This window comes from Poecile atricapillus, chromosome 1, assembly GCF_030490865.1.
Source record: "Poecile atricapillus isolate bPoeAtr1 chromosome 1, bPoeAtr1.hap1, whole genome shotgun sequence".
Lineage (NCBI taxonomy): Eukaryota > Metazoa > Chordata > Aves > Passeriformes > Paridae > Poecile > Poecile atricapillus.
The window spans coordinates 19,797,257-19,820,217 of NC_081249.1; the positions used below are offsets into that span (position 1 = coordinate 19,797,257).

The window sequence follows — 22,961 nt, forward strand, 5'->3', positions numbered from 1 at the left end:
TGCTGCTCATTTCCCTAATGCGGCTTTCCAAGGCAGGCTCATCCTGAGTGATGGTGCTAACAATGCAGATCCAGCTAATGAGCCAGCCACGCTCAGGGGCTCGGAGGGCACAGTGCTGTGACCGTCCCTCAGGTGAGGAGGTTAACTTATACACAAGTGAACTTGGGTATTCCTAGCACCGTAAAAATTATGAAGGACAGGCTTAGGAGGAGGAAGATGGGTTTGGGTCAGACTGGGAGAGAGGAGTACTCCTGCTAAACAGTGTTAGAGTGCTAATCCTTTTAACTTCCTCTCTGGGCTTTGTTGTCAGACCCCTATTGGGGCCTGATTATTCAGACTTTGCTCTGTCTTCCCAGGCACCCGTTCTGAGCAGAGCTGTCTCTTTCCATACTTAACAGGGAGCTGAACCGCAAAAGGCAGCTAGTGTTTCTTCAAGGTGGGAAACAGGTTTTCACTGTTAAAACTTTGTAACTCAACCAAAGTTGCAGAATATCTGCTGACCAAGCATATGAAATGTGTTTAGGATGTTACGCTGCTCAGAAGTATGAGAGTATTGTATCTGCACTGCATTATTTCTTATCTCAGCTAACCATGGAAAGATCTCTTCTATAGAAAAGCTCGGGAGTACATAAAGGCACTGTTGTTTCTTGGAGTTAGTGAAGCTATGAAACACGTGAACTTTACCCCTTGTCTCTACAAAAGGTTTGCCAGTTCTATGAATTTTAAATCCATGGGAAATTTTTGTTGCCCTCAGCTGCCGGATTTCAATGGCTAAAACTCTTTTTGAAGTTATGCTTGAATGCTGCTTTCTTTATAGCCTCCAAAACGACACCTTATGCTTTTCCTACATTCATAACACTGAGAAAAAGATGAAAAGTGTTCCCTGTTCAACCAACCATCATATATCATCTGATCCGTTTGGCTGCTTGAATGTAGTGATTAAATGCCCATAATTCCAAGAAATACTAAAATGAGTTTAGCAGTTTGATGTTTTAAAGCCCAGGAATAAAAAGGCAGATGTTATGATCCATGAAGGAATAGTACATACAAACTGGGGGAAGGGCACAAGTAAACTAGAACTGTTTCCTGTGTAATGAGCCATGCATGGCAAAGACTCTAAGGAATGGCCAGCAGCAAAGAGCTACCTACAGCAATGTAATCATTTTATGTTCCATTAAGGCCTTGTTATTTTAGAATTTATACAGATTTATGCTTCAGGAAAATATGAAACCTATTGTGTGACTCCGGTAAGGAAGAAAATCCAACTTCAAAGAACTGTCATTTAGAAGAACTGCATCCATCCAATTCTGATTTTTAACTGAGTATTTTGGAGATGAATGGGAGAGAACTTTGATTCAGGAAGGAGATGGCTTACTGAGCACTGGAGATACCATGGTACACATGGGCATTTGCAAATGGCAGCTTTTGGCTATGTGACTGTAGCTTCATTTTTGCTTACTCAAGATGATAGACAGAAAGAACAGCCTATATCTTCACAGTCTGTAGAAACCCATTAAATGGATTTTTTTTTTAAAGACTACTGAGAACTTCTCAAAAAATTGGACACAAACTGGTCATATGAAAAACATATATTGTCAAATGCCTTTTTTGAAAATAAAACCTATAAGAAAGGCAAAAAATTAATTTGCCTTCAATCTTCCCATCTGTTTTATAAACCAATATCATAATCAAAACCATACATCCTGTCTACTGAGTCAGAAAAAATCCTAAGGATCCCAGTTTGAGAGCTCAGATAGCTCTCTGTGACTGTATCAGAAAATTTATCTACCACTTTCCCCTTGGAAATCCAACCTCATTATTCATTTAACTGCCAGACACGATCCTGATTTAGAATACATCAGGTAAAACCCACCAATAAGCCTTATGTCCAGGTTTCTGTCTGTAGTGGTGTGTCCAGCTTGACAGATACAGAAATGTCTTCAAAGAAGGTGGTGAGAGAACGGTGCTGTCAGACACCAGATTGGAAAAAGTGTAATTTTGTTGATTATTGGAGCCATTCTCCCTAGCAGCATTCTGCTAACCTATTCACTAACCAGTTGTCCTGGAAGAGTCAGCCTGTTCCAGGTGCTGTACCATCACAGAACTCCTTTACACTCCCCAAGCATCTGAGAAAGGCAGACAAGAAACTCAAGGGAGGCTTGATAATACTGACCATAAAAAGACACCCTCTTCCCCTATATCTTAACTACATATTTTTAAAATTTAATTTTTCTGATATAAACAAATACTTGCTTCTGAAATACTTGAAAGCAGGCCCTCATTCTTTAATCTATGAAGAAGTAGAATAAAAATATATATGAGAGAATGCTTTAAAAGATTGCATGTTCAAAATGTTTTGTCCTAAGAACAAGCTACCATTCAGTGTACTGGGGATCTGTACCAAACAGGAAACTGATCCTGAGAACTAACTTCATCTGCTTCAATAGAGTGATATTTATCTTCAAACTAGACAGAAGAAATCTTTTCAAGCCCTTGTGTATGGGTCTGACTCAAAGGAAAGAAAGATATTTATCAGACAATCTTAAGTAGATGGTGAAGTATTATGCTTTGAATTGTTTATATTCTCCTCTCTCTCCTTTATATTATTTTAGACTTTATTTTGCTCAGCATCTGAAATAGGATATCCATGTTACTGATGTAACATGAACATACGTGACATGGAGTTTTTCTTGTCTGACTTTTTAGGGGAGGGGTGCTACACAAATGTATCTGAAAAATTTACATCACTCACTGACTGAGTGCTCAAGTTTCATATGTCTGATTTACGCTGTTCAGACCATTAGTGGTGGCATAGACATGAATAATTCTGTTCATAAGGCTGTCAGACACTTTTCCCTGTTACTTGTGCATAAGACCTGAATAATATCATTTACTTTATTGACTTAGGTAAGTGAAAATCATTCTGGGTGTTGTGGACAGTCACTTATTTTAAATTTTTTCACTGTAGTTCTCATTTCAGTGTTCTCTCACACAGCAAGTGTTTGGGGGTTTTGTTACTTTTTCCTTGTATGCACAGAATATGGATTTTCCACACAAGCGAAAGAGATAACATCTAAAAACAGGCTGATAATACAATTTATTATTATACCAGTTATTTATGTGGTTTGTAATTATAAACCTTTTTTGTCACATTTTGATTATGTACAAATGACCCAGGCCACCTTCCACCTAGAAATTGTTGTGAAGCCCAGTTTGACTTCATAATAAAACACTCAGGAAGACAAGGAATGTGTTTTCAGAATCAAGTTTTTGTGCTTTCATTTCCAGGAAATGCTAATTCTCACTGCTTCATCACCCAAGTACTAATATAATGCAAAGCCGTAGATCTGAAAAATATGTGGTGTTTTTTTGAGTATTAGCCCTTTGATATTTCAAAATAATATCAATAATAAAGTGCTGAAAGGAATAGACTTTCTTTGCTAAAGATATTCTGTTCTCTGGGTACGTGATAAAATTCCAGCATGAATGCACAGCAAAATGAAGTATTAACTTTCTTTGCTTCCTAAGCAGTTCAAAATGTTTTGCTCCTGTGGGATTTAATGTAAGTGATGCTGGATATTTAGTCTACAGCATTCTATTCACCTTTGGAAAGACTAGGTTGTAATCTGATTTAGATGACAATTGAAATAGCTCAGCAGTCTCAGTTTAGTTCCTTTTTTATTAAATCACCATCAGACATTTAACACAGTGCTGATCTTGGCAATAAGACTCATTTTGAGGCATGCTGGCACTATTGGAGTAAAAGAGGCATGGAGTATAAACTTGGCTTTAAAAAAAAATGAAATGCAGAAAATTCCTTCCTTTTTAAAAGCACAAACATTTATGGAAATTTTGCAAAGATGAACCCTACCTACTGCATGGGATGCTTTTATTCTCAAAGATGATAGACTGCATTACAAATGGCAAAGATATTGATACTGCTGGAAAAAAATCCTCAGTAGGAGGAACTGCATTATGGTAACAGTGATTTGCACTGGCTTATTAAAGATACCAGTGTAGCAGTATCTGGCCAGATGGTTTTTAGGTGTGGCCATCAAGTCAGCAACTATGCTAAATTAAGCAGATGCCTTGATGAACATCTTCAGTCATCTCTTTACATTTTAACTCTTCCAAAGTCATAATGGATTTAACGGGGCAATATAAAGATCTGCAACGATAAAATAAATAATTACCATTGGTTCATCTAGGAATAAGCAAAAATATAAGTAATAAAGGCAACAGCAAAGGCTTTCTTTATTAAAAGGAAGTTTCTCATTCTGCATTATTGCATTCTGAATAGAAGGGTCAGTTGTACTTTCTTAAAAATGGCATGCCAGTTTATTCCATTTCTGTAATCATCTACAGATCAAAAACTATGCATTGCACCCATAAGTAAAGGTTTTTGCAAGATCCAGGCTAGACATAGCAGAAGAAAAGGGTTTAGAGTCTAGCACTTCAGGGGGCTAATGTGTTTGAAAGCTACTACTCAAATGGACCATAGTTTAGTCCCTGTGCTGCCCATCAAGATAGTAATTAAAAATCACCCATTCAGGCAATTGCTTCTGGGTGTTGATGCACCATGTCGTGGGTGTGGAGAAGAGGAGGGTTTGTGAATGTATGTCTGATGTGCTGAATTTCAAAAAGAAGGAGTGGAAAAGAAGGAAAAACTCAACTTGCCCCAGGAGAGAGGAAAAAGAAAGAATAAAGCTTCCTTCAGTAAACTCAGCCAGTTTTACAGTCATAATTTCTGAGTTCCTCACAAGAGACCTTCCTCCTATTTTCTCCAAAGAGAAAACAAGATTGTGAAATCAAAAGTCAGCCCTGGGGGAGGTGGGGGAGGAGAGGGGGAAGGAAGCTTGTAAATGAGACAGGATTTATCCTGAAATAATAACCTTAGCAGTGATATCAGAGCTCCTGGTGAACCACTTGGTGGACTTATTAATCTGTCTCCTTAGATGCTGAGTGTTGTTTTTAGAGCAGGTTCTTTATGTCAAAGGAGATTAGCATTGGTGACAGAATAACATATTCTTGAATGTGAATGTGGAGAAAAAAGTACTTTTCCTCATCTCCCCTGCTGGTAATTCTGATATATATTGTTATATTATTTCCTTGTTTATTTTGTAGATTTGTTTGTATACAACTACTCCTAAACTGCTTTGAAAAATCAATGTGGAGAAAAAACACTTGTTCTCTTGTTACCTTAAAAAAAGAATTACTGAGGATAGCATTACATCTTCTTTCAATATTAAACATTTAAGTAAGTGGTGGCTGTGCTGCTGCCTTTTGAATCCATGCATGGCTGCTAAAATATTTCATCTCTTGCGGTTTCTTACACATTTCACCCATGTTAATGTGAGGAAAATGTTTTGCTTTCTCATCTTTTACATTGAGTATCTCATTGAATGCCTACTACACTCGGCTCCCTGAGCAAAGAGGAGGGTAATGCCAGTGTGACCTTGGTGCCAGTGAAGCAGCAAGTGGAGCAGATCATCTTGAGTGTCACCACGCGGCACATACAGGACAACTGGAGGATCTGACCCAGCCAGTGTGGGTTTAGGAAAGGCAGGTCCTGCTTGACCAACCCGATCTCCTTCTATGACAAGGTGGTCTGCCTTGTGAATGAGGGAAAGGCTGTGGATGTTGTTTACCAGGACTTCAGTAAAGCTTTGACACAGTATCCTCATGAAGGACCTGGCTGCCCATGGCATGGACTGGTACACTCTCCTCTGGGTGAAAAAAATGTCTGGATGAGCAGCCCAGAGAGTGGTAGTGAATGGAGTTCATCCAGCTGGGGAACAATCACCAGTGACATTTCCCAGTACTGGGGACAGTTTTGATGTATGTATCAATGACCTGGAGGACACTGAGGCCACCCTCAGTTTGCAGATGACACCTAGGTGGGAAAGGGTGTTGATCTGCAAGAGGGTGGAAAAGCTCTAGAGAGAGGTCTGGACAGGCAGGATTGGTGGGCTGAGGCCAGTGGAATGAGGTTCAATAAGACAAGGTGCTGGGTCCTGCACTTCAGCCACAACAGTCTTCAGCCACGCTAGGGGAGGTCTAGGTTGGACATTAGGAAGAAAGTTTTCACAGAAAGGGTGATTGGGCATTGGAACAGGCTGCCCAGGGAGGGGTGGAGTCACCTTCCCCAGAGGTGTTTAAGGAAAGACTCATTGCCTGGGTCTAGTGGACAAGGTGGTGTTTGATCATAGGTTGGACTCAATGATCTCAGAGGTCTTTTCCAACCTAATTTATTCTATGATTCTATATCCTGTGTATCTAGGAAAGTTGCTTTTTGCAGAGTCTTTCTCAGAATAATACTTCTGAATCTGGCCTTCCCCCTGATTTAGGAATCATATTGTTGCATTGAATTATAGACACTCCAATATGAGTTGGAAGCTTGACAGGCTCTGCTGCTACCACCTTATTTTCCATATCTTATGTCCTTTTGTACAGGAGCTCTGCCACACTTCTTGTTAGGGATTTATACTCATCTTTATTTTCTAGATGTGTACATAGTTTATGAAAGGAAAGAACTCCAGAAAATGCTATAAATAAGGTGTACATATGTTACCCTTTCACATATACAATGTTGCTGATTTGAGTTGAAAGACAAGCAAAAAAAAAAGTGTCATTTCTGTGAGGATTTTTTTAAGGGTTGGTTCTTACTAGCTGGAAATGAAAGCAGCTTTAACTGGTATTTTAGATGCTGTTTAAAACTGGGTAAAGAAAGATAATGAAAACAGGCTTAATTTCTTGCCCTGGCTTGTATGGTATTTTTATGTCATTAAGATGGAATTTCCCATCACCACTGCACTGGAAGTCTTCCAAGTGCATTTGCAAGATTAGAAGAAAGCAGAAATGTATGTTGAAACAAGCTCTGTCCATTTCTGCTTGGCTTCAGCAGGTCTGGCCTTTGTGAAAGTCTTGAAGAAATGCTGGATTATCCTTTCCTGATGGTAATCCAGGAACACTGAGCAGGGTTTGAAGGAAGTGATGTAAACTGGATATGAGCTATAAATTCACTGCCATTACACACTCCCATCCCTTCCGGAGGGGGCTGGTTTAGCTGTCTGATGGTCAGGAACCCAGAACATCCTGGCTGTACTGTTTTTCTCTGAGTCATTAGTGGAAAAGATAGTTACCAACAAAGAGAAATTGTTGTTGCTACCTGTTTTGGAGACCTATCCCCCTGGGGGAGATTTGTCCCATCCCAGTGTGTAGTGCCAATTTCACTCAATTTTCTAGATAGAACCTTAAACAGGTGACTAAAATTCTGTCTAGCTTTTTAATGGCTAAAAGTGAAATTTTGTTTCGTCATGTCTAGGGGAATTTAGCTGTCTGTTCTTGACACAGGTGACCTGTCTGCCCCATTTGGCCAGCCCTGTGTCCCATTTGCCCTTTCTCAGACAATATGACAATATAGTTATCCTACATTAATCTGGCTCATTCTGTCTAATGTGGCATTAGAGCTGACAGAAGTTGTCTTTTCCTAACTGAAAGTGGAGAAAGAAGCTGCAAGAAGTCTAATCATGGAATGATTGGGTCAAATAATGGAATTCTATTCCAGGTTTGACTCCATGGTAGATGATGATTCTGACAGCATTTTGGGTGTGGCTCTCGTGCTGAACTTGGAAAGGGTAGAAAACAACTGCAAAACTCAATGCCGAAGAAGAGCCCTTAACACATCTGTCTCATGGGATGTAATTAATCTGCTCTGATTTCCAGTGGCAGCAAACTGTTCTTTCTGGCATATTGTAGCTACTTCTTTTCTCCAGCATCTCAAGGAATATCTTTTCATCATTTCTTCCTGCTGGAAGGGAGGTGATGAGTGTTCATGTTCTGCTAGGTTAATTCTTTCATCTAGGCCAAATGCAGGCAGAAGATACTAACTATTAGGCTGATCCAGCAGGAAGCAAAGGTAGTTAGAAAATGTGATATTTATGTCCTTACATCCATCTATAAGAGTGTGTGGTTTTAAGACTAATACAGTAAGTCTCCTGTCAGGGAGAGTTAGCTGCCTTCCAGATTGGTTTCCCAGAAAAGAAGTCTCTGTAGGCTGGCTGCTGTTTAATAAGTGCACGGTGTCCATTATTCAAGCTTTTGAATGGATTCTTTTTTGCTTATTATAGAAAAAACCTGAATTATTCTTTGTTAAACAAAAATCATCATGTTCTTAAATTTATAACAGATTCATAGTGCAAAGTAATCCAAGGCTGAGTTGTTTTGCCTGACTTGTCTGTCCTTTTTTCCCCCTCCTGTCTTTCCCCCCAAGTGATGCTCAGATGTAAGATGTTGCTGAACCTGTTTGGTTGCTTTGTGAAATCTGCACAAGCTGCCACCTGGAGCTGCTACCCAGAGCAGCCACTACTACATCTGACTAGTTCACAAAGGCACATTTATTCTGGTTGGCATTAATTAGATCAAGAAGGTAGAAAAGGAAAAGAGAAGAAAAGAAGTTGCTGCATTCCTAAGCTGATAATATATACAGGGCTGACGAGTAAAGAGGAAAATTGCAGAGCATAGCAGCTGTCTCTACTGGCAACTCGAAACAGCCCAGTAACTTTGTTTTCACAGGATTTGTGCTTTGTCTGTTTGCTCTAAAGGGAGCTAGGTAGGATAAATTGATGATAGCTGTGGCAAATAAATGTTATCTGGCAGTGAAAATTGAATTTGCAAAAATATTAAAAGCATAGAATCAAGATCCCAATCATTTGAATCTTTACTACGCAAAGCACTAATAGCAATGGGTTGTTTGGGGAGAAAGTTTTTTGGTGGGTTTTGTTTGGGGGGGAGGGCTTGAAATTATTCCTCAGCAAATCCGAATCTTAAAATTGACAGTGGATCTCACTGTAATGTCATGTTATAAAGGGCTAAAGTATAAAAAGGCTTTCAAAGGAGTAATTAATGGAAGACAGGCACATGGATGGCTGTTCCACTGCATCAGAGTGGGTATTCCTGGGAGAGGATCAGTCAGTAATAGGTTTGTTCTTCAGTCTTCTTTCATCTCACCCATCTTCCATGGGACATAGCCTTTCCATGGCAACTGTGAAGAGAACATTTCTTTACTCTAGTGTGGCTGCTCCTTAAGAAATTATATATTTGTATTAAAATTCTCAGGTTCAAGGAGATTAAAATTAATGGCTGCAATATGTATTATTGCATATAATACATAATACTGGTATTCTGTGGTAATATCAGTCCTGTATGAACTTTAGCTTTTGAAACATATTGCCTGTGTGATGACCTGTTCATTAACAGAAACTTGAAGTACAACACCCCTACCAGTTAGAGGACTTTGTCATTCCTTTTAGGCTGAAAAATGTCATGCTCAAGAACTGCATGAGGTTTCATAAAAATTCTTCCCTAAAGATATTGCTACTTCTTAATAGCCATTGGGTTTGGGCTTTTTTTCTTGAGTCATGATTGGGACCTTTGTTCTTTGGTTTGCCTGTTAGACTTTTTTATTTTAGCTTTTTCCTTTTCTCTTGCTTGAGTACAAAAGCACTGTTTCTTATCATGCTTTTAGCTGTAATTTACATTGTATTTTATGATAGGTTGCAGTAGCAGGAGATTCTTGTGAAGAACAGAAAGAAATACAATAGAGTTTCCTTTCTTCATCTATTTGTCAGCATTACTTTTGGGGCAAACTCCATGCCAGGGACTATAGCGATAGTGGTACTGAGACCTGCAGGTGCTTTGGAGAGCCTATAGCTTGAGCAACAGACTCTTCTTTCAGGGTGATGGGAAAGAGTACTTCCATGAGTCCTTAATCTGAAATTTGACAGTGAGTGTGTTTATTTTTGTCTAGATGCAGAAGAAGACACTGACAAGAAAATAAGTAGAGTATGACACAAGAAAAAAGTTGACAGATAATTAGAGACTTAATAATAAATAGGAAAAAAATGATTGCTGTGTTGCCCAGGACTTGGTGCTTATTTAATTTCTTGGAGATCATGAGTACTTAGAGGGAGAGTGATTGATGGGATTAATTAGAGATATATGTTTAACAAGTGTTTCTGGCTCTTGTGGCTCATTAATTAAAACTTGAACTTTGTAAGAATGCTCTTTGCAATCCATATTGGTTTATGAATTCAAACCACTTTGGTTTTGAGTGGAGGAGAAAGCAGATGAACAGGTAAGTAGTGAAACAAAAATAATACGTAAATAATGAGTTAGAGTGATTTATATCTCATTGGAGATTCAAAAAAACCTGAATCAACCCATAAATCAAGAATAATTGGCAAGGCCTGCCTTTTTGGAGATGTTTTCTTTAGCAGTCTCTGGTGGTTTGTGTTTAAATTTATCTTATGTGACATTACAAGAATTAGTCTTTGAACTAACTGTAGACTTAGTATATAATTTTTTGTGTTTTAAGCAATTTGTTTTCCATTGAGAAAATTGAACATCCAGAATCTTTTTCTTTTACGCACTTGTATTTGTAAATAGTTGTATCTCTTCACTTGGCAAACTATTAGAAAAATAACAAAAGGGTGTATATGTTTCTCTGCACATTGAGGGTCTCTTTACTGAAGCTTTTGGGAATCTAAAAGGCAATTAATTCACTTAACAGGCCCTGTGCTTGTATGTAAGGATTTGAGTTCCCTGATGCTTTGCTGTTTTTTTCATAAGTTAGTGTTCTTTATTAAAAGACACCACTTTCTTTTACTAATATTTTTCAAAGCTATTCATTTTAATTTCCTAATGATCCTCATTTCTTTTAAAAGAAACCGGTACAGTTAATATATGAATATCACTGGAAGACAGTAGACAATACCCTCAGGACCAAAGATTATTTCATTAGCATAAACTTGTTTGGTTCTAATCGTCTAAGTATTTGTCTATGTACTTAACTTTATTTAGCATTCCCAAGAAATTCTTGTATCTGATGCTATCTCTCAGCGTCTGCAGAGCAACAGCCACTACTGTTTTCAGTAAGAAGATGCTCCCCAGAAAAAGCTGTTGAACTATGGCTTTAGTTGGCAACAGCTGAAGTTTCAGCAAAACTGGGAGCCGAGTGTGAGGTTAAAATACGCTTATAATTACTGAAACTGTAGATTTGTACTACTACTCCTGAATATCACATAATCTTCCCATAATACTAAGGGCTATATTTCAATGCTTAAGAAAACAAATTTAAATTTCTTCTCTAATGCAGTTCCTTCTGGCCGTGGTACAAAAACATGAATGTATTCAGGCAGTGTTTTTTAAGTTGGTTAAAGTGAAATCTTTATTCCAGTTTTTAGAATCGGGTCACATTGAGGTAAATCATAATACAACATCCTCTTTGTAAAGCATCTCCACCAAAGATACTAATCTAGCTGTTATGCTAAAAAGGCAAAACTCTAATTTCACTTAGTAGACTTAGACTTCAGGAGATGTGTTTAAAAACTTCAGGCTTCACATTTAGTAAATGTCAGCTCAAGTTTTTTTTAGCATCATACTGTTAAAAAGCAGTTAACAACAAAGCAAAAGAAAACTATTTCCTTTTCAATACAAAACCTTTTCCATGTGATGAGATTGAAAGGGTAAACAATCCTTTTGGGCATGCCGCTGGAGAAAACTTAAAAAGGATCAAGTTCCTGTGCTTTTGACAGGGTTAGTTTTATTTCTTTCCCCCCGTTTTTAAACATGTACTTGCACACTGATACTCTTCAAACCTTATTTTGATAGTCAGGTTCAACTGATGTTTTCATATTCCTGCTATGATCATTCCCTCAATATCCTTCAGGGCATCAGATTAGAATTCAGTGCTGTGTTGTTAATCTAACAATTTAGAACAGAGCAATTTATCTTCTTTCTCTGTCCAAAACTCAAAATGCAGCACTGAGCAAAAGGCTTCATTGACCACAAGGAATTGTTAAAAGCAAGTTCTGTGTAGCAGTGGAAGTAGCTTTTCTTTTTCCCTTTCTTTGCCTCACCTACCCTCAATTTACAAGCAGCTGCTGTATATTCTAAGCAAGGGGATTTTTTGTTTGTGGTTTACTTTGAAGTTTATAAGGATAGGTTTTTGTTTAAATTGGGGAAATATGATATTTGATAAAGCAGTTTATAATCTATTCAAATATGAATCAAGTACTACACATTTCTCCTTCAGGAAGGCATAAAGTATTTTATAATCACATGCTGCTGTTGAAATTAGAGTTTTGCCTTTCTCCAAAGAGCCTTAATAGGGGTCATTTATAGTATGGCTTATTGGGTCAAATCCAAATGATATTTAAATACAAATGAGGCATTAAGGGGGAAATGGCATACCTTCATACAATGACCCATCAGTGTCTTAAGAGTTCCATCAATGAGACCAGAGGAGGTTTATAGCTCAAAGAGCAATTAATATTAAACAACCATTTGAGGGAAAAATAGCACTTAGCATCCATATGAAACAATTTCATACTAAGAAATTACTCAAATTGTATCACATGAATCACTCTTGGTGACATGGTATTTCTTAATTTTTCCAAAAAGCCAGGCTGCCTTTTTTTTCCTTGTATGTCCTTAGTGTTCAAAGAGAATTGTAAGGTGCAGATGCTGGCTTAAAGGGAGGAGCATCTGTATTCTCTCCACTTCTTTCACTTGGGGTGAGCAGAGGGATGTGGCTAGTCAGAGCTGCATGGAAGATATTTGCCTGGAGCAGGAAAACCCTACATCTCAGACATGCTGTTAAGAACAGCAGTGAGGCTGCTCTTACTCTGGCCCTGTTCAGAAAAATGTGAGTTGCTAATGTCATTTGGATCAGCCCCTCTGTGCTGACTGACCATATGGCAAGAGAAGAAAGACTGGCGAGATGCTATTTTTAACCAATCCACTGTTGTTGGTTTTCTTCATCATAGAATCCTATGATTAGCTGTATAGAACAAGTAATTTATGTGATTGTGCTTGCCTGTGTAAAAGTTACAAACTGCAGACATTAGCATATTTGTTCAATTTGTTAATATTACAGTTTCAGTATGATCCATTATACTGCTCTATGGCATCTGCTTTCTGAAGACAGTGGACTGATTGTTTGGAATAAGTGCCCAGCAGCAACACCAATCAATCTAAAAATGTATGTTCCTTGTCCATCAAAATAAGATAAAATTGCACAGATAATGAACTATAAAAGAAAGATCATATTTCTGTTCTACACATTGAAGTGGCATAGAGAATTCTCTTTTGAGGGCAGAAGGCAAGGTAGTAAAAATGAGATTTGGAAGCTGCATATTAGTATTTCTAAACTAACAAGAGAAAAATCTTAGTTTCTAGCTTTCTTAAAAACCACATAGACCAATTTTCAAGTCCAGCTTGTCTTATGCCTGACTTACAAGCAACACAGTGGAGCCCAGCTAAAAGCTGTGCTGGATGCTTGTGGGCCAGTGAATTTCAGGAGTAACATTGGATTATGATTTTATGCCCCATCTAAGTTGCTTCTCCCAGTGAGTGCTGGTATTGTCTTTTTGTAGGACTTTGAATATTTTCTGGAAACAGGATTTCTTGTAACCTAACTGGGCACTTGCTTGTTTCTATTCTACTGCTGTGCTTCAGGTGCCAAGGTGCTCTGTTTCTTGATTGCCAGGAGTATTGTAGCCAGAATAACACACAGTAACCATAAAGCACAGCTGTGCAGAAGGTGAAGTACGATACTCTGCTCCCCTGAACAGGATCACGCTGATCAAACTTTTACTGTGAAGAGCTGGCAGTGAATTTGGCAGAAACAATGGCTGCACAGCAAATAGACACAGTGTGGAGATGCTGGCATCAGAAATACATCATTTTAGAACCCACACATGATGAAAGAATAATTTTACAGAGGGTAAATAGATGGATTTTCATTAATTCTCTGAGCCTCAAGCTATATTAAATTTAGATACAGTAACTTATCTCTCTAGTAATATATTAGCTTAGACTGAATTTCTTCACATCCTGTTTGAGCTAAGGACGTTGCCAGTTGATATCTAGTGAATCTTTTGATATAATTTTAGAAATCACTGTCACAAGCTACCCACTTACTTCTGCTGCTGAAACATACTGCAACCATACACACCTTAAGCAATCATTTTTTTGTAGCTTGTACCATGCAAAGAAACACACGAGCTGTGGTTCAGCACTTAATCTACTGACTCTGTGGTGAAGGTGGTAAATTTCAGCAGAAAGGAGCTACTGGTGGCTGAAATATTTTAGTTTCCTTTGTGAAATTCACCAAAGCTCTAAGTGAGTATCAGAAGAACACAAATGCACAGGTGTGTTGGCTCTGAGCACCGGAGATGGTATCTTGTTAAACTGTGGTAATTTGATTATATTCAGTCATATATCTCTATATGAGAATATATGAGAATCCAGCTTCATGTCTAAAGACACCTCTATTGAGGTTTTCATGAATTTCAATAGGTGTTGAAGAGGAGGAAGGCTAGAAAACCTCTATTTTATAGTTCACACTTGAATTCAAAAGTGGAGATTAGTGTAGCAGAGGATATTCATTAGATGACTTCATTATCTTAAGGTTCACAAACTGTGAAGTGACACAAATACAATTTTGAGGCCATGGGCTTGAGCTCATAATTATTTACTTACATACATGTGTATATGTGCATACATGAGCATAAGCAGTGAAAAGTATTCTGAAGCATTTGCTGACAAACCATCTCATAGAGATACTCAGCTCTTAATTATGAAATCTCCTTCACATGCAGTATTACCCTGAAGTAAAACTCATGCAGGAATTAAGGCAGATGTATTAACAAAATTAAGATTATTGGAATTGGTATCACTTTTATGATTGATTAAGAAGATTAAAAATAAAAAAAATGTTTGTTCGCTGAAACTTCTTCAGCAGACTGAAACCAGACTGTGGCTGGCTGCCTGCAAGCAAAGGGCATGAAAAGGCAGACTAACTATAGAGTCTGTCTATAGACTGCTAAAGAGCAGCAGGACAGCATCTGATAATCACAGAATCAAGAATCATTTAGGCTGGTTGATCACAAATGCATCTGGATGAGTATAAGCCAGCATGGCTGGAGAGACAGTTCAAAGAAACTACATAATGCTGTTTAATGAAACATCTAGGATAGGATATGTGTTGAGGAATCTAAAATTCTTCTGTCCAGGACTTGTACTGTGGCTCCTACTGGGCTGCTTATAACTTGACTGTAAGTTGTCCATGGACATTGAATATCATGGAAAAGGGTTCTAATAATCATAGTCACTCTGTACATCTGAATTGCTTTCTGCATGTTCAGTTTGCCTGCTAGAAGCTGCTGTTCCACACATAAGTAAACAGACGTTGCCAGCAAAAAGCTTTAAAAACCTTATGGAGAATGTGGATTTGTATGAGGTCTCTGGTCTATTGTTTCAAGGAAATTAAATGAATAGGAAATTAAATAATCTCAACAGTTGTTTATTGCTTCAAAAGAACAGGGTAGGCTCTTCCATGGAAGAAAAACCTAAGACAAGTGTGGGTTTGCAGTCCTATGCTCAGATGTCTGAGGTATGTTTTGTTTCACTTTGTTGTGTTACCACTGTATGAAAGGGGGCATTGCAACATGAAAAACAGAGAACACAAGGAAGCAATTCTTTCCTGCTGTTTCCACTTTGTGTGATTTTTTTAACACCTTTGTTGGAGACCAAATGTCTGGTGTGACTCAGTCAGGATTCCTCCCGGGTACTTTGGTAAAGCATTTGCAGTTTCCTGTTTCAGTTTGCTGCTTACATACAAGTTGGGGTAAAATTTTTAAAAAAATAAAATGAAGCAACTGCTATCATCTTGTGTTTCACCTGATGAATCTCAGACAGTAGGGTCTCTGTGGTGCCTGTAGGAAGAGAAGTCTTTCATGCAGGTGCAGGACTCTCTCAAATTATCCCCACTTCTGGTGAACTCCTGCTAGACTTTTTACATTTTTGAAAAATATTTGAGAAAAACAGAAAAAAAAAAAAGTGATTACTTGCCACAAGTCTGCCATTCAGAGTTCTGCCATTCTGGAGAACAGCAAATGTGCAGATGTTCCCTTGGAGTGTGGCAGGGTTTGCCTGTCCAAGCCACCCTCCCTTTACAGGGCTGGGTGCTGCCAGCCTACCTTGGCTGATTGCCCCTGGGGCTGAGCTCACCCTCACCCAAGTCGTGAGTCAGCAGTGTCCCACCACAGCCCTTGGTGGCTCGCTGGGATGCTCTGCAAGAAGATCCATTTCTCCTGTGCTCACCCCAGCAGGGCTGGCCCTTGGGAAGGAGAGGAGATGTTTTGCTGTGGGTGCAGCACGAAGGGCTGGCTTTGGGAGCAGGGATCCTGGCGGAGGCGGTTAGGTGGAGCGAGTTTTCCTGCAATTGTAGGGGAGATTTTCCTGTTGTGCTTCAGCCTCAACTGTCTTGCAGTTGCAGACGCAGTCATTGCTGCCACAGGATTGCTGGGACAGTGGTGGGGGCTGCTGCCTGTCCCGGCTGGCTGCCGGTGGTTGCTGAGGGTCAGCGTGGTCCCTGTCTGCACAGCAATGATGCCCACAGAAGATGTAGGGCGGGATCCAGCGGTGCGTATGCGGCTGGGTGGCTTTGTGGGACTGGAGCAGATGCATTTGTGTACGCTTGCCCTTGCAAGTAATTTAGGAAGTATTTTATAATGTGTTTAGCAGTTGTAGGGAGGAGTTGAGGTTTGCTCTGTTGCTGTGATTAATTATGCTTTTGATGCTGGAAAGTCTGGAAAAAATTGAACATTTTTCATCTTGTGTTTTCAAACAAGGACTTATTGTCTTGTTAGTTGTCATAAAACCAGTTAGAGAGATAAAGGGGCATTGGCATCTGCATAGTGTTAACAACATCCGGAACATTATAATTCTGTTTTTAAAATAACAGATGAAGGCTGAGATACATGTTTACATCAGAGAATTTTTAAAAATACAACCATTCCCTGAAGCCTGCTTCAGTCCTTGTGCAAAGTCTTTCAAATTCCATTTATTTATCTGGAAACGATCAAGTTACATAACATAAAACAGTGACATGCTTCAAATGTGATGTCTGAGAGGTGATGCTTTTTCAAAGGATGTCCTTTTGGCACTGCTATCCTCAGACTGATGATCTGGTCACTATGGTTATTTTGTGTGCAAATTCTGTATCCACAAAAGGCCACAAAATGCAGCATACATTTAGGAGAATCAGCCGCATGTATAGCTCATAGGTACGGAATCATTGTGTGATTTTCCCAGTAAAATATTTCAAGAGAAACAGTTGTCTGAGGATAAGATGACATTCAGTGATGTTTGAAAGTAGGTATTTACGAAGCTGCTGGAAGAAAAAGCTGGAAGCTGTGCAGATGCATACCAGTAACTCTCTCAAGCGCTACTCTAGTTATTACAGTAACACTGACCTGCTTGCCAGCTGACAGGAAATGTACAATTTTGTTCTATTTTTTTTAAGACAAACCGTGAGATTTTTCTTATGTCATTGATGAAGAACATCTAAAGGGATATAATTAAGCTATTGTTTTCTCTTTCTATTCTCTCTTAAAAGCTGCTAAGCTATTTTGTGAGTGCCATCGAGAACCTTTTATTTGAAAGGTCTATTGGTGGTATTGATAGAGTAATTCAGAAGGAGAACTGTCCAAATCCAGAAAAATCTCTGCTCAGTAGTCCACTGGAAAGAGGTTGTTCTGGGATAATTCTCCTGCAACTCAACTCAGTTTTCTGTGTCTCCTTTTGGATTTTTAACTAGAGAACAATAGAAATTAAGCATATTCAAAGATATTTATTGGAAGCAAATTTGGCTAAGCAAGTGATTGCTGAGCGCATAAGAATAAAGAATAGAGGTTAGATTCTCAATTATCTCTTTTTAAAGCTCAAGAACCCTGGGAAGATATATTTGTTAGTTGATGTAGGCTTAATTTCTTAGATTCTTAAGTTCCTTTCATACCTGGAATAAAATAAACATATCTGGAAATCACTGATCACTTAATACTAAAGATAATCTCAAATAGTTTAAATCCAATGGCTTTAGAGATGGCCATTTCTTTCCATTGACTTCTGAGGGACCCATTCAGATGAAAGCCACCACTTGCATTTAGGAGCCACTATGCAGCAAGAGAGAAGGACTGCATCTTAATATTTTTTCACTTAGTGATTTACTACCAGGTACTTGCAGATTATTGTTCTGGTCTACAGAGTGGAAGAATGCTCCTAAAATTTTTTCTAAGGGTGAACAGGAGCCTGGTACCTCAAGCTGTGGTGGCAGATAAATGCCCATGGTGGCCCCAGTGACACCAGTAAGACAGGAAATGTCCCCACTCCTCTCAGAGCAGGACTCAGGATCTGGCAAGGGCCTCAAAGATTCTCCTTCCTGATGGAGTAGTCCTCCTGCTGATTTCCATTTTATTATTCTCAGGCCTAGGAAGCCTGAGCTGGGCGCTTCTTCCACCAGTGACAGGTTTCTGTCAGAGGTCTAAAACAGATAACCTTCAGAGCACAAATGAAATTTGTTCCTTATCTTCCACTTTCCCACGGTTCACAGCTAATTTCCTCTCCTAAGGACCTGATTAAAAATACTGATTTTTAAATACACCATTGATCTTAGGGAGTTCAGTGTACTGAGAGTACAGCAGGCATAAATTAGAAGGAGCTCTTCAGTGTTAGACAGTAGGGGTTTTTTTTTGCAATAGCCAGAATCTCTTTATACTCTGCAAATCTGCAGAGTAGAACTCTGAGAAAATGTGTTAATTCCTTTAAAAAAAAATCTTTTATAGGCTTTTTTAAGGATTGCATTTGAGGACCAGGGAACAGAACAGTGAGAAGTTAACACTGTGTGTTTTGTGATGTGATTATAAGTATCAGGAGCTTTAGTTCATCAAAATTACATCTTGCAGGTATTTTAAATTCAGAGCTCTATGTTGAGAGTTGAGGTCACACCTTCATACCTGTACCAGTTCCTGGGACATTTATTGCTGTTATTTTAAATGCTCCCTTTGATAAGAAAGCTCACCCTGCTATTCTTCCTTGAGAAATTAAAATGCCATTATTATTATGTCTTCATTATTGTGAAGACAATGATTGCAAACTTTACTCAGCTCAATGATTCCCTTTACTCGGTTGTGGTGAAGGAAGTCATAGAACAACTTGGTGGGAAGAGAATGCAATCATTTTTTTCTGCCACCCTAAGACTTCCTCTGAAAACTTGCAGTAGATTAATGGCTCCAGAGTTTCCAAGCTGCGCTAACTTACCTGTGTGAGACTCTTTGTGACTAGAAGGAATGTGTTGGAACACATAATTTCTGAGTATTTCTGTTGCTGTATCATCTATGTTAAAAATCAGGGTGTACTGTGTCACCTAAGGCATTACACAAGCTGGGGAAATGTGGGAGATTTCCAGCTGTGCCTTGCAACCAAAGCCTTATGAAGACTTTGTGTTTGGGTGGGTAAAATTATTTTACCTTCCTTTTGTTGTGGGGTGGCATCTATATCAAGGAAGCTCTTAGCATGAAATGAGTGAGGAAAAAAGAATGGTATGGTACATAGAAATTTGTCCCCTTTGGTAAGTTTTTGAGGTTGCTCCAGTTGTTTTCCATGCTGCCAGTATCAGGCCAAGATGTGAACTTGATATTTGGTCCTATATGGCTATGATCTACCCCAGAATAAATACCATTTTCTCAAGTGAAGAGTGCGAATTTAATTGAGGAGGTTTTTGGAGCAGACCTTCAACCATACATTTAATTGGAGATCAGTGCTGATTCACGTGTGCTAAAGATTAAACACCTGATTGTCCCGAAGAATTTTGAGGAAATATTAAATCTTGCATCTAAAGAATGTAAAGCCACAGGAGTTGCAAAAACATAAAGACCAAAAAGCATTCCAAGTGTATAGTAGTATAGGTTTATGTGCACGTGTAATATTGTACTTAATATATTACTATAGATAATATTAAATCAGCAATTTATTAATTTCTTTGTGATTTACAGGACGAGATATTTTTCTTCTAGTCTAGTAGTTTTTGAGCCTTAGTTATTGTTTTATCTCCCTTGAGAAGGAGTATGTGTTGTGCCAAAAACCTTAATTCTGTGAGATGTTCTTGTCTCACTGAATGACATAATAGGATTCATCTTTTTGAAAATATATTCTCCTACTAGCATATGTTTCAACAAGAAAGGGATGTTGTCAAAGATGTATAACATGCAAACAGCATAGCAGGTGTGCATTTGCTGTATTGATATCATTTAAACGCTGCAAACTATCTCAACATTATGGAAACACTGCATGTAACTTCTAGACAAGGCAGATGATCATTCTTCTGTCAATGAAAATGTATGAATAGGATGAACTGGTAATTTTCTTTCATGCTGACCACGTGTTATTCCATATCGAGAGCTGTGGAACACACACTATCCTTTGAATATTTATTAATCCTCACTGCTTTGATAAAAGCAAGTGGGAAAACAAGTATTTGCTTGCTTCAGGGTATGTGCAGCTTGTTTTCTTTACTGCTATAGAAGTTTCCATTGAACATTTCTAAAAAAAAATCTGATGTTGAATTATTAGTTCTTTTTGCACTACTCACACAATACATGAATATCTCACTAGCTGTGCTGTTTGAAATTGATAACATCATGAGTACACACAAGCTTCAATATCTGTGCTGCAGAGAGTAGAATCTGTAATGGACTAGGGACCATCTATGCAGGAGTTCATTGGTTTGATTGCATTTGAAATGTTGATTCAATGGGCTGTGGAACAATCACATTCACTTGTTGGAAAAAAAGGTTATTCTCCAGAAAGTTTTGTGTATATTCTAGAAAATGATAGAAAATGGCAAAAAGAATAGTTGGCAAATGGCACTATTTATAAAATAGTTGATATTATTTATAAAAAGAATGGCAAATAGAAGTATTTCCTTTCTTTTTTTCACTGTTAACAGAATAAATTGAAAGCTGAGGGATTTTTGTATAGCCTGTAGCAGGTTTATCAAAAGAACAAAAATTTAAAATTTTACTTTATTGTGCACTTAACAGAAAAATGTTGCAACTTTGAAAACTACAGCTCTGTATTATGGTAGTAACCTGCTTAAGCATTCCATAGATGACTCAGTAATAGTATGGGTGCTGACTGCAATTCCCCTTGTGCTATAAACCTAGGATACATACATATGTGGGAACACCTTATGCATGCATAACTCATTGCATTTCATACTTACATACTTATATTATTCATTACATTTCTTTTCATATTTGTATAATGGCAGTTTAATACTGAGAATTTTCTATCCTTAAAAGTTGCCAAGTGTTTACAACAAAAATACTTAATCTTCAGGTTTTCAATCTTTAAATTTGCCAGTGGTCTTGTGTCCATTTTGTATATGGGTTTGAAGGACGAGGATTGAAATGGCCTTACTGTAGCAGCCATTCCATGGCTACTACTACTACTACACAGTAGTCTTAGCACAGTAAATTGCTAGAAAACATGATTAGGAAAAATACTATTCAAGCCTGCTTAGGTATATTTTGGCTGTAATTCACCAAACCACTGCAAACTCTGATTTTACCAGAGAGGATTTTCAAGGAATTTTGGAACATGTCATAAGTCCAACTCTTCTGCCTGGTCCTATTTGTTAGTAAGACACTTAGAATATATAGAATGGCCTACAGCTGCTACCTCCTACAGTAGGACTGAGTTCACTAAATTGAAATGAAACAGCTGTAGTTCGTGCTATGAGCTCCACCTTCACAATAGTGGAAAGTGAAGATTTTTGGAATATTGTTTTTCATTGCTTTTCTACTCCTAGTAGCTTCTGTTCTCACTTGTTCTGAAGGTTGTAGGACCAGATGGAATATGAGACAAACAGGAGACACTGTGTGGCATGATAAAACATTGCCTGCTAGCTTTATTGTAAGAACTAGGGGTTTATTCAGTGTGGGGAGAATTCTGTAGTGTTTTACTGACCAAAAGTGATCTCAGTATACTAGAATATTTGACACATTCATTTATAAGTGTAGTTTTATACTTGTGGTGAGTTGACCCTGGCTGGATGCCAAGTGCCGACCAAAGCTGCTCTGTTACTCCCCTCCTCAGCTGAGTAAGTATAATGAAAGGCTGATGGGTCAAAGTAAGGACACAGAGAGATCACTCATCAGTTACTGTCTTGGGCAAAACAGACTCAGCTTGGGAAAATAAATTTAACTTTTTACCAATCAAATCCGAATCAGGTAATGGGAAATAAAATACCTCGTCCTCCACCCCTTCTTCCCAGGCTTAATTTAATTTCTGATTTTTTTGCCTTGTTCTCCCTAGCAGCAGTGGGAGATGGGAATGGGGTCTGCAGCCAGTACATCACACATTGTTTCTGCCGCTCCTTCCTCTCAGATGGAGGACTCCCCACACTCTTTGCCTGCTCTGGGACCATCCCAAAGGAGACAATAATTCCTACAAGGACTTCTGCAACATGAGTCCTTCCCCCAGAGTGCAGTTCTTCACAAACTCTGCAGTGTGGGTCCCTTCCACACAGAGCAAGCTGTTCCAACATGGGTCCTTCACAGGTTACAAGTCCTGCCAGGAATCTGCTCCAGCATGGGCTTCCCACAGGGTCACAGACTCCTTCTGGCATTCACCTGCTGTGCTGTGCAGTCTTGCAAGAGCTGCGGGTGGATCTCTGCAGGCTGCAGGGGGACAGGCTGCTTCACCATGGTCTTCACCATGGGTTTGTGCAGAAAATTCCAGAGGTTTTGTCCAGAAGGGAGACAGAGGAGTCCTGTAACTTTATTCATGAACAAAGGGAGACGCCATAGGGAATTTCTCCATGGGGTGTCTCAGACTGTTGGAGGAACCAGCCTCCTTTTCACCCCAGTTTTCCTGGCCACATCACCCTTTCCCTTTCCCCATTGGCTGAGGCATTGGGAAGGTACAGACTTCCCAATTCACCTATTAGATGTCCCCTTTAACATGCATACATAAGCACACACGCACCCTGTGTACTACAGAGCTCTGTTAAGTCTTTGTTCTTCTCAAAGTTCAGAAATTTAGCACTAGCTTGG

General features: G+C 38.8%; 1 protein-coding gene across 5 annotated transcripts in view; it reads left to right on the forward strand.

Annotated features, from left to right (window-relative positions):
- MID1 (midline 1) overlaps positions 1-22,961 on the forward strand; it is a 237,620-nt gene that overhangs the window by 114,238 nt on the left and 100,421 nt on the right. Inside the window, exon 1 of one of the 5 annotated variants that reach the window (XM_058829063.1) lies at positions 16,355-16,488. The exons of the other annotated variants lie outside the window; for them this stretch is intronic. The gene's annotated coding sequence lies outside the window, so the exon portion shown is untranslated. Of the gene's footprint in view, positions 1-16,354; positions 16,489-22,961 lie in introns of those variants that run through there. 5 annotated transcript variants of the gene reach the window in all.